Here is a 12,783-nt window from a genome sequence, read left to right on the forward strand (position 1 = left end):
ATTGAAGGAATGATGGATGGTGCCAAATACAGGGAAATTCTTGAGGGAAACCTGTTTCAGTCTTCCAGAGATTTGAGACTGGGACGGAGGTTCACCTTCCAGCAGGACAATGACCCTAAGCATACTGCTAAAGCAACACTCGAGTGGTTTAAGGGGAAACATTTAAATGTCTTGGAATGGCCTAGTCAAAGCCCAGACCTCAATCCAATTGAGAATCTGTGGTATGATTGCTGTACACCAGCGGAACCCATCCAACTTGAAGGAGCTGGAGCAGTTTTGCCTTGAAGAATGGGCAAAAATCCCAGTGGCTAGATGTGCCAAGCTTATAGAGACATACCCCAAGAGACTTGCAGCTGTAATTGCTGCAAAAGGTGGCTCTACAAAGTATTGACTTTGGGGGGGAATACTTATGCTAATGATTTCTGTTTTTTTGTCTTATTTCTTGTTTATTTCACAATAAAAAATATTTTGCATCTTCAAAGTGGTAGGCATGTTGTGTAAATCAAATGATACAAACCCCCCAAAAATCAATTTTAATTCCAGGTTGTAAGGCAACAAAATAGGAAAAATGCCAAGGGGGGGGGGTGAATACTTTCTCAAGCCACTGTACATCATATTGACCCAACACTGTGTTTAGAATTTTCTTCCATTCTCATAAATCTAGGAGCTATGAGATGGTGTAATTTTAGGCATTGTTATTGCCAACGGGTTTAAACTCGGTGATGCACAACAGCAAAAGTTGCTTTGACATTCTGACTGCAGATACAACATTTTACAATAAGTATTATGGTAAACACATTAAAGGGGCAATCTGTAGTTCAAACAATAACAAATCGGAACCCTCCCCCCACTGTTTTAGTACAAAGCTGAGGGATGGGGCTGGGGAAATGTAACCACTCTCAAATTCATAGACAGCGCTATGGATGCAAGGACTGACCATCCATGAGATACAAATTATAGTTTTATCCATGTTTTGAAGCTAGACAGTGTTTGTTTACAATTACATTGTTTACAAACAATGGAGTAGAACATGCTTATATGTTGGGTTGTGATGGGGTTAGACATTTGAACTAAACTTATGAAGCATTTATAAGTTATATTCTACTCTATATTAAATAATGAAATATAATTATTTAAAAGTCCAAAAATGGATGTACCAATCACAGATTGGCCCTGTAAATGGATGAATTTCAGAAGAATGTAACTTTACTAGAGTCAAGCTGGGATTCAATCCGATTGTACTTGTAGACAATGTGTATTTTAAAGGCAATGTTACGGTTTCTACAGAGATCGCATTCAAGTTAAACGCTGCAGATATTGACTCAATAGGAAATTATCTTTAAAGCCACAATATGTAGAAATTTCTCCGCCATTTCCTGGTTGCTAAAATTCTATCACGTTCGCGACAAAACAAGCAATAGTATAGAGAATCATTTTACAATCTAAACCGCTGAGAAATAGCGCACATAGAAGGGATCTACCGTTTGCTGTCAATGAGAATGACAGACCTACAACTCACATTTCTTTGTGCATTTGGTCGGTTCGCCCACAAAGCAACATACGGGAACTTTAAATGTCAAGCACGCTATAGCGCGATTTTGGATTGAATCCTGGCCTTAGTGTTACCTTCAATTCAATTTATCATGCTATTTCTAAAGGAGAGTAAGATGACGAAAAAGAAAACTCAAAATATGTTGAGGGCTTCTGGGGACTAGTTCACATTGCTTTAGTCCTGCAGGGTGTTGCAGAGTGTTTAACGACGGATGTGTCGATTTCATAGTGTGGAAAATGTGCTACATCAGACACAAGACACCCAGGAAGTTACAAAGTAGCAGACTGGCATTTCCTCTGTGTTTGTTTTTGGCTGTCTCCTCTACTCAATTCTCTTTTCTAGCTTCAGTCTGTCAAACAGACATGCCAAGCTTAGCAACACATTGAACAAATTGCAGCCAAACAACAAAAGGTACACGCTATCTGTTGGCGACATACAACAGATTGTCTTTGACTTAACCACAATTTGGAGACAAACTCCAATGTCTCTTTCAGACCAGCAATAGACCAGTAGTAGACCAGCAATGTGGTCTAAGAGAAATCCAGACGTTTACTTCAAACATTCACCTTTAAATTGGATTCAGGTCACTAAAAGACTGTACAAATGTGAAATGCAGTGTATGATTGTGATAACATGTTGTTGTATTCATGACGTAAATTGTCAGCAACTTTATGTAAAAAATGATATCACATGTAAACCTTCTAAAATATTCAAGGAAGGAATAAAGACTTCATAACACAAGTACAAGCAGTGCATCTTCATGGTCAATACACTAGCATCCATAAATGGCCCCTGGCATACAGGAGAGAGACAAGAGGCCAAACACAAATCAACACTTACAGAGCTAGCTAGTCAGACAAGTATCTTTGCCTTAAGGCCATGTCAAGCAGCACTTAAGTTACGCTACAGCACATAGGAATGCACAGCCAAAGCCTAGACTTTCACTGACACAATAATGGCCACCTTCTGGTCCTGCGCTATGCAGACCAAACCTACACTTTGCTCTCCTATCATTTTGATTTCCATACTGCTTCTTGGGATCAACATTATATCATTCACACACCTGAGATAGTTACCTCTACATACAGTACCTTGAACCCGTATACATTCTTCTGCTGCAAGGTAAATGTTAAGGCAGAATCTATTTCCTGCTGTTCAATGGCCATTTCATTTAATGATACCGAATATTTCGAATAATGAATATAACTTATAAATGGCTCAAAATAACCCAATAATGTAAAAATGTAATATTATATAAATCACGTTTAAAACTAGGGCTGACCCCGACAAAAAAAAATCTTGGTTGACCGAGAGCTCTGTTCTTTCGACCAATCCATTGGTTGAAATTGTTAAAAGTGTGTTTTAATCAAATCAACTATATGCACTGAGCTTGTCTGATGCTTTAAGCGCACTGCTTGATGAAATAATTAAGACACACAAATGACTAGAGGGAGTCTTACCGCAATTTATTTGATTGTGCTCAGACTGTGTTTAAAAAAATGACAGCGAGTGACTGTATGACTAGCACCCGAAATCCCTCATTTTTGGGGGAGATCCCTATTCCCTCAACCATTGCTGTCTTTATGTGACACATGTATGCATCACATGTACGTGACCAATAGGGCCTGACCTATAGCATATCATAGTCACATCAATAAATTGGTTATAACAAACTCTGAACACATGTGACAGCAAAATGGATGCAGAGGACGAGACAAATAAACTCGTTGTTTACTGGTTGCTCATGAGGTAAAGGGGAAATCAGATGTGTGGAATAAATTTGACTAGTTGTGGAAAATACAGGAGATTAAGAAAAAGAAGGTAAGGTGCAAGTGCTGAGTGCATATTATGTGTGCCAAACAGGTGCTGTTAGAATACAATATAATTTCTGACCATTTGGAACAATGTAAACAACACTAAATACATTATAAGTGTACCAGAGAGTCTGTTGTAATGTTTTTTTGTAAAGCCTTTATTACAGCAAAGACTAAAAACAGTCGCATTCATTCGTGTATGCAATTTCCAAAATGGAACGGTTTATTTATTGTTTACGCTAATTATTCAAGAGTCGCTTTATTTGATTTTTAAATGGAAATGCTTGATTGCATTTCAAATCATGAATGACTAATATGCTGTGTGATGACATGAATGAATTCATGATTGATTGATACAGTAGCCTATATTGGTATTGAAATATAGGCCTAAGTAAGTTATGGTATTAAGACTAAACAGGATGCTCTCTTTGGCCTACACCTCGATGGTGGTTATTCAAGGCTGCTATACTAAGCCTACTAATGATAACGACATGACTTATTATTATAATGATAATTAATAATAATAATAGTAATAATAACGAAAAGGAGATCAAGAAAAAGGAGGGTTATTATTATTATAAATGCTATTTATCTGACAATTTGGAAGAGTTTAAACAACACTAAATAAATTATAAATAATACCAGAGAGGCTGTTCTAACGAAAAAAAAGTGTAAAGCCTTTATTACAGGATAGCAAAGTTTAAAAACAGCCATATTTGTGAAATTGTTTATCCGACATGTTGTGGTTATGTGAGACCTGGTGCTCAAGGAATCAGTAGGCTATTAAACAAACACTCAAACAGAAGCAGGATCTGTCTTATTTCTGTAGATATATATGGATGATTTATAAAGCCAGGTACATTTAACAGTTAGGCTATTGATTATAGACCTAATTAAGTTGGGGTTTCGCCCTCTCCTCACTTTCCGTAGACAATTAAGGCAAGTGCTGTTTTCTCGACTCCCAACTCCGCTGCTGCCTCCGCCGCTTTGTTCTCAACACCAATATGCTGGTTAACTTTATTTTTATATCTATTATGCACATAGCAACATGGTCTAGGAAAAGGCGGCAAATCAACAGCACACTGATGTTTCAGAACCACGGACAGCGACCACTATCCAATGCTAAAATGTTTACTCTATTCTACTGAGCCATTTACTTTATGTTCGTATTCTTATATTTTATATAATTTCTTATTGTTGTTGCATTGTCTAGAAGGAACCTGCAAGTAAGCAATTTGTTGGACAATGTATACCATGTGTATCCAGTACATACGACTAATAAAACTTGAACTTAATTTAGCAATAGGTTGACTCTAAAACATGACTTCTTACTTACAGAAATCAATAACAATAAAAGTTAAATCTCCCAAGAAGGGCCTCCCGAGTGGCGCAGCGGTTTAAGGCACTGCATCGGTGTTTACTCCGACACATTGGTGCGGCTGGCTTCCGGGTTAGGCGAACAGTGTCAAGAAGCAGTGTGGCTTGGCAGAGTCGTGTTTCGGAGTACGCATGGCTCTCGACCTTCGCCTCTCCCGAGTCCGTACGGAAGTTGCAGCGATGGGACAAGACTGTAACTACCAATTGGGGAGAAAAAGGGGTAAAAAGTAAATCAAATAAAAAAAATGAAGATTGCCACTATTGGCTGGCTCTTCCAAATGTGGACATACCTCAAAGGACAAATTGAGAAGTGCAAATAGTGTCAGTCTAGGTTGATTTGATGGAAGTCACCTTGCTGTGGATCTCATGTAGCTGAGTGATAACTAACCACAAAGTGGTCCCACTTTGAAATGGAATTACAGTATAGTATGTTACATACACCAATATAGTACTTACAACTGTAATACCTGTTTGCAGCATGCACAATTTCAAGGATTTGCAAATTAACTAACAAAGAACTTGTCCTCAGACATTAGCTGAACATGAGGTGTTTGCTCTACCCACTAGTAACTCTGACACCACAGCAAAGAGATTGAGAGGTTCATCTCATTACAAAGGATTTATACCAAAAGATAGCATTGCAGTAGTCAGACGTCAACTCCCACACTGAAGCTTTCAGTAAGTTCTCTGAACAGGTTTTTAACCCACAAATATTATGATCTGTGAAGTACAAGGCAATACACAACTCCAGCAAGCAGAACTAACAGACACCAAAGATCATTCTTAGTATGATGAGCCTTTAAAGCTGCAATATGTAACTTTTTGGGCTACCCGACCATATTCACAAAAGTGTGAGTTATAGATCTGTCATTCTCACTGAAAGCAAGTCTAAGAAGTGGTAGATATGTTCTATGTGTGGTATTTCTTTGCTTCCCGAAGTTTCGTTTTTGCATCTTTTACTTTCGGTTTTGTACAGCAGTTTCAAACAGCTGAAAAAAAAACAATATTTTTGGTTGTGGAAAATATATTTAACAGCGGTTTAGATGGTACAATGATTCTCTACACTATACTTTCTTGTTTTGTCACATAAACTGAAATTAGGCTAACTATTAGAATTTTAGCAACCAGGAAATGGAGGAGCGATTTTTGCATAGTGCATTTCTAAAGTCCTTTTTAATTTCCATGCAGAATCATCAACCTTTTTCTTACAGTTGAAATGCATGTCCAAGCACAGGTGACAGTGTCCTTTCTATTTCATCACTGGCTATTGCTTCCTAAAATCTGCTAAACGTCGTTCTGTATCATTCAAGTGAATGCTTCTCTCCTGCTGCCTCCTCTTCTGCCTCTTCTGAGAAATCTTATTAACAAGGCTGAATAAACTGCTTTGTAGCCTACTTGTAACCTTCAATAAAATGCAATTGTATTGTATCGTTACACAAAATTACATTGTTGCACAAAATAACACATCTCACACTATAAGTAACAATGCATAAGGTCGAGCAAGGGAAATGAGAGAACTTGGCGAATTAAATGCGTGTTTTGAATAAACAAAATGAGGAAGTAGTATGATTACTTTGAAAAGCTGCCTTCACATTGAGGAAGTATGAGAATAGTTTTGTTCTTTTCCCTTTCAATTCAAATCAAGACTGGCTCTATTCTCACATCAGCAGAACTTCAGCATGATCATTCTTTGAGATAAGAATGTAAGTCAACCAATTGCCTTCTCTTAGGTTATGCGATTTTCAGCCGTCGAGTTTATAGCACATATCTCAGCTTGCTTTATCAGTTTATCACAACTTGAAGGATATAGGCCTAGGCTATCACTCAGGCGCCCAACATAATTTGTTTACAGGCAAAAAAGTGTTTCAACATGCTAGAACCAAAACATGAACACATGTTTTTGTCATGATACCTGTTGCTAAAGCCGAAATTATGCTGCACGTTTGTAGTAACCCTACATGGATGACCTGAAGACATTTTAGTACCCTTAAGATGAAAGCGCAACAGTAGGTAAATTACAGTCCAGATAAACACATACCTTCAAGATCGAGAAATTATAGGTCTACCCCTGCAATCGATAAGGAAGTCTTCGTATTAACACCTAAAACTCAAACAACCAGGTACGCAGTCCCGTGTGCCTCCTTTTACATGACTGGCCAACCCGGAAAAAATTATGAATGTCAGTTTCACAGGTTCCTTCTAGTAGTGCGGATTTGTATTACGTCACCAGCCATGAAGGAGAGGGCTGTACGGAGGTAAAGTAGGTTTTATATCAGACATTCAACAGACATTTGACGTTAAATCTCGTTCACAATAACTTTTGCATTGATTGTCATAGAAACATCAAAACAAGTGCTAATTATTCTAAATAGGCATGGCCAACTTTTACAACCTTTGATTTGCATAAATAATTGTCTTGATTTGATAGAAATAATCAAATCATATGAAAATGCAATTTAATCTCTTGTTCGAAATAACTTTTTCATTGATTGTCATAGAAACATCAAAATGAGTGCTAATTATTCGAAAAAGGTATGGCCAACTTTTACAACCTTTGATTTGCATAAATAATTGTCTTGATTTGATAGAAATAATCAAATCATATGAAAATGCATTTTAATCTCTTGTTTGAAATAACTTTTTCATTGATTGTCATAGAAACATCAAAATGAGTGCTAATTATTCTAAAAAGGTATGGCCTACTTTTACAATCTTTGATTTGCATAAAAAGTTGTGTTGATTTGATAGAAATAATCATATCATATAAAAATATTTGTAATCTCTTATCCTCAATACATTGTTCATGGATCGTCATAGAAACATCAAACTAAATTAAAATTATTCAAACTCTCAATGGAACAGACGCAAGCCATCACCGCCATACAAGTTTTGGTTTTGCAAATTATGTTATAGAATTACCTGTTAAGTCTGTGCACACCATCTCACAGCCCTCTCTCAGAGACAAAATATGTAACTGGCCCTTCCCACCTCTGGCCCTAACCAAACCGATTGGTTGCTAGGGACCAGGTTGCCAGGTGCCTTATCACACCGTGGGGTCAGCCAATCAAAGGCAGTCATCTTGGGTTCCAGATCCCCAATTCCTGCCGCCCCCTCTCAGGTCTTCTTCAAGCAGTTGCAGAGAGAGCATCAAGCTCCTACACCTCTTCCCTGCCCAACACAACTGGACTCATATCTTGACATGTGGGATGGTGTGTAAAGTAAGTAGAGGGAGGGACATTGTATTTGTGTATATTACTGCTGGTTGTTCAGTGCAATATTAGCTTTTAGTTCTGTACAGTTCTTTGCCATTTGTTTCTGCTCTATACTGTAAGGTTCTGTATCTGTGCATTCTTGCCCTGGTGTATTCATTTGGTATGTGAATATTAATTGCCTCTATTTTCTCCTGTTACAGAACCACTACCATTCTACTTTCCATGTCTGCCTGTGTATGTCAATAAAGTATCCCTGTGTGTAACTCTGAGGTTGAATCATTCCCCATCTCCTCTGACAGTGCTGGCGGGTCACAGACCAGCAAAATACGGAGAGCCAGGTCACTCTTTCAAATGGTGTATAATTACTGAGCACAATGGTGTGCAATTATTGATGTACATAATTACATAATGTATAGGTCCTCTTGTCTGTCCAGTGCCCTGACCACTGTTTTGTTTCAATGTACTTATGGAGACAACCCTGAGTGACCTGTTCCTGCCAAAATAACACCACAACCCTGAAGACCTCCACCTGGCTGCCACATTGAAGCTCTCTCAGTACAAGCTACAGAAGTCAAGATTAATTTGGATAAGTAGAAAATGCTGTATCACACATGTTACAAGTTGCACTGGACCAGGGTATCTATAATATGATTTGGTTTGTTAGGTTGATGTGAGGACTGTTAATGATGTTTGCTGTACTAATGATTCTGATGTGCCGCTTGAAACATTAAGTCTGTTAAGTCATGCAACAGAAACCCAGTGCCTAAATAATGGTCCAAATGCAAACCCTCAGCCCAGCTATATACAGATACTGTAAGTACTGGGTATGTCATGGTTTCATCCACGCCGGGATGAGGCGAAGTTTCCCCTGTCCCCTCTCCGTCTGTCATGGCCCGGTATGTTGCTACTCGCCTGTGGGCAGGGGCCCATTTCATAATGGAGGATTTGTGGGACTTTTAAAGTTTATGAATTGATGTTCTCACATTAATGACATGTTGTTTCTGCTATATACTATATATGAATATCTGTTCTTGGAAGATGTTAAACTACTATATGAATCTGTTACTTTGAGATTCTGATGCTGTAAAACAAATTGTCAATATCTCTCTGTGGACTATGGAAGAGGAGACATTTATCTTTTCAAATGGAAGGGTCGTATTCCTGCCCTATAACCCCCTACAGGCTGGGTTTCTACTAAGCTAACATATTTAATTATTTTAAGTTGGTCATACCAAGGATCATTTATCCATTAGATTTAGAATTTTAGGACCCCTGTAGGTATTTAAAAAAATATTGAAAAAATTTATTTGATTAAACTTACTGCTATTATCCAATAGAAACACATTGAATAACAGATTCATACATGGAAAAACAGATAGTCAAAAAATAAATCAAAAGGAAGTTTGTTTTGATGTGTCTGTCCTATCTATATGGTAGATATATACAGTGGGGAGAACAAGTATTTGATACACTGCCGATTTTGCAGGTTTTCCTACTTACAAAGCATGTAGAGGGCTGTAATTTTTATCATAGGTACACTTCAACTGTGAGAGACGGAATCTAAAAAAAAAATCCAGAAAATCACATTGTATGATTTTTAAGTAAATAATTTGCATTTTATTGCATGACATAAGTATTTGATCACCTACCAACCAGTAAGAATTCCAGCTCTCACAGACCTCGGCAGTGTATCAAATACTTGTTCTCCCCACTGTATCTCTTGTGTTTGTTACAGTCTCACCTTTCCAAAGAGTGGTCATAATAGTTTGCAGCCCAAACCATTCGACGTACAGACGTTTTCGTGAGAAGACGAATTTCGTAATGTCTCCTGGTCTTTCAAACACCTCCGTAGCTCTGCCACCTTTCACCGCAGATGCGGAAGGCCGACATCGGCAGATGCGGTGGATTGAGACTTGGCCCATAGCTTAAACCGACAGATTTTGATGGGGATTGTATGATTATGCTAATTAGATTTAGAGCGCATGCATCGACTCAATCTTTTAAAATCAAGGGTCTTATTCCTGCCCTATAACAAAGAGTAATAAAACATTTTAATGCATGATAATGCATGTGTGAGTGTATGGGTAGAGTCCAGTGTATGTGTTGGAGTGTCAGTGTCAGTATGTGTGAGTGTATGGGTGGAGTCCAGTGTGTGTGTATAGAGTCAGAAAGAGTAAAAGGGTCAATGTAAGTAGTCCGGGTAGCTATTTGGTTAACTATTTAGCAGTCTTATGGCTTTTGGTCCTAGACTTGGCGCTCCGGTACCGCTTGCCGTGCAGTAGCAGACAGAACAGTCTATGACTTGGGTGGCTGGAGTCTGACAATTTTTAGGGCCTTCCTCTGACACCGCCTGGTATAGAGGTCCTGGATGGCAGGGAGTTCAACCCCAGTGATGTGCTGGGCCGAACACACTACCCTCTGTAGCGCCTTGCAGACAGATGCCAAGCAGTTGCCATACCAAGCGGTGATGCAGCCAGTCCAGACGCTCTCAATGGTGCTGCTGTTGAACTTTTTGAGGATCTGAGGGCCCATGCCAGATCTTTTCAGCTTCCTGAGGGGGAAGAGGCGTTGTCGTGCCCTCTTCACGACTGTGTTGGTGTGTTTGGACCATGATAGGTCCTTAGCGATGTGGACACAGAGGAACTTTAAGCGCTCGACCCACTCCAGTACAGCCCCGTCGATGTGAATGGGGGCGTGTTTGGCTAGGATCCTTTACTGGGATTCTGGAGACGGTTGTAGACACAACATGGACCATAGCTGCAGCCAACTCTTCCAGTCAGCCACCTCTTCCAGTTCAGCTTGAGTTAGTGGTTTATTATAAATATAGAAAAATACATTTTCAAAATATTTGAGAAACAGCCCTGTCAGTGGATTATAAAATGAATTGTTGACATTCAACATTAATTAATTGGAGAGGGATTACATTTCCCCAGCCCCATCCCTCAGCTGTATACCTAAACTAATGTTGTGGACTGTGATGCACATTGTCAAAAGGCACACTGGTGTCCCCTTCCTTTTCCACAAAGCTTTGAAAATGTGCTTTGCGAGTGTATAGCCTAATGCAGATGTAATGCGGCCTACTGTTTAAGCAATTGAGATTCAGTAGATACTGTTGATAAATGGTTTACAGAGCTAAAACTAACTTAGAAGGTTGACATTTTATAAGAAAGAGACAAGGTTTTTCTATGTAATAAGATTGGATTAATCATGACATTTTTGAAACATTCTCTGCATTTTGTTTTCCTCTTCTTGATGTCAATCCTTCCTGTTTCTCCAAATAAAGTATCTGTCTCTTCTTTGAACTTCTTTCCCAGCTGTTTTTAGAATATTTTGCACTTGTTTTGATGTTTCTTCACAATCAATGTAAAAGTTATTGCGAACAAGATATTGAAATGCATTTTTATATGATTTGATTATTTATATCAAATCAACACATAATTTTTTATGCAAATCAAAGGTTGTATCTGATGTAATTCTCCTGTCTTATCTGGTGTCCTGTGTGAATTTAAGTAAGCTCTCCCTCCCTCCCTCCCTCCCTCCCTCTCCAGCACCTACTGTCTCGACCTCTGAATGCTTGGCCAATTGACATTTACTCCTAAGGTACTGACCTATTGCACCATCTACAACCACTGTGATTATGATTTGACCCTGCTGGTCATCTATGAACGTTTGAACATCTTGAAGAACAATCTGGCCTTGATGGCCATGTACTCTTATAATCTCCATCCGGCAGAGCCAGAAGAGGACTGGCCACCCCTCAGAGCCTGGTTCCTCTCTAGGTTTCTTCCTAGGTTCCCCGCCTTTCTAGATAGTTCTTCCTAGGCACTGTGCTTCTACATCTGCATTGCTTGCTGTTTGGGGTTTTAGGCTGGGTTTCTGTATGAGCACTTTGTGACATTTGCTGATGTAAAAAGGGGTTTATAAATACATTTGATTACATTTGTAAAAGTAGGACATACCTTTTTAGAATAATTAGCACTTGTTTTGATGTTTCTATGACAATCAATGCAATGGTTATTGCGAACAAGAGAGTTAAAGGCAAATGTCTGTTGAATGTCTGATATAAAACCTACTTTACCTTGGTGAGGGACCTCCATAACTATAAAAGGAATTAGTTTTGCAAGTAGGAAGTGACACTTTTGTGACAGCAGCAATCTGAACTCCGATGCTGTGTGCAATTGCATTCAATGTGTGATGGCTATTGACAGTGATACACTGTAGACCTAGCCCATCTTTCACATTCACTTATTTTGGCTACTAAGTCATAGAGCACTGCATGGGAAGGTGTACATGGAAATTCTTATTTCTGGAGACACTTAAGCATAGATTGCTCAGTATTTAATGAAAATTAACCAGGCCCAGGGACGGAGGAGCGACTCTGACATTGGGGGAGGACACATTTTGCTACTGCAGTCTGGGGGCATGCCCCTATTTTAAAATAAAAACTAGTTTTAAATGCTCATTTCTAGTAACTTTTGAGAAAAGGATACAGACAAATCTTAACTTACAAATGTACAAGGATAACTGGGGCCTTGCAGCCCAATCATTCTTAGGGGTCATGGCCATTCATAATGGGCTGAATACCAGTGTGACTGTAATGTGGATATATTCAATTAAACAACCATTTTGTACTCTTTCTCTGCTACTGTATGATTAATTTCCTAGTATTTTTCTCACTTCCCCTATTTCAGGTTGTTACTACTGCTGCTCTACACACTGTATGGTTTTATAATACAGTTATTATATTGTAATAATAACCAGCAACATACAATTGAAAAATATTTGGTATGACAGATCAAACTGAAATCCACTCTACACAATTATAAAA

The 12,783-nt window shown here is 38.6% G+C and overlaps 1 protein-coding gene across 1 annotated transcript in view; it reads right to left on the bottom strand.

The window, feature by feature from the left end:
• The window catches only part of fam49ba (family with sequence similarity 49 member Ba), a 75,231-nt gene extending 68,279 nt beyond the window's left edge, over window positions 1-6,952 (bottom strand). The window contains exon 1 of the mRNA XM_084139940.1: window positions 6,782-6,952. The gene's annotated coding sequence lies outside the window, so the exon portion shown is untranslated. The remainder of the gene's footprint in view (window positions 1-6,781) is intronic.
• Window positions 6,953-12,783: the final 5,831 nt, after the last annotated feature.

This window comes from Coregonus lavaretus (assembly GCF_964263955.1).
Source record: "Coregonus lavaretus genome assembly, chromosome: 23".
NCBI classification, from domain to species: domain Eukaryota; kingdom Metazoa; phylum Chordata; class Actinopteri; order Salmoniformes; family Salmonidae; genus Coregonus; species Coregonus lavaretus.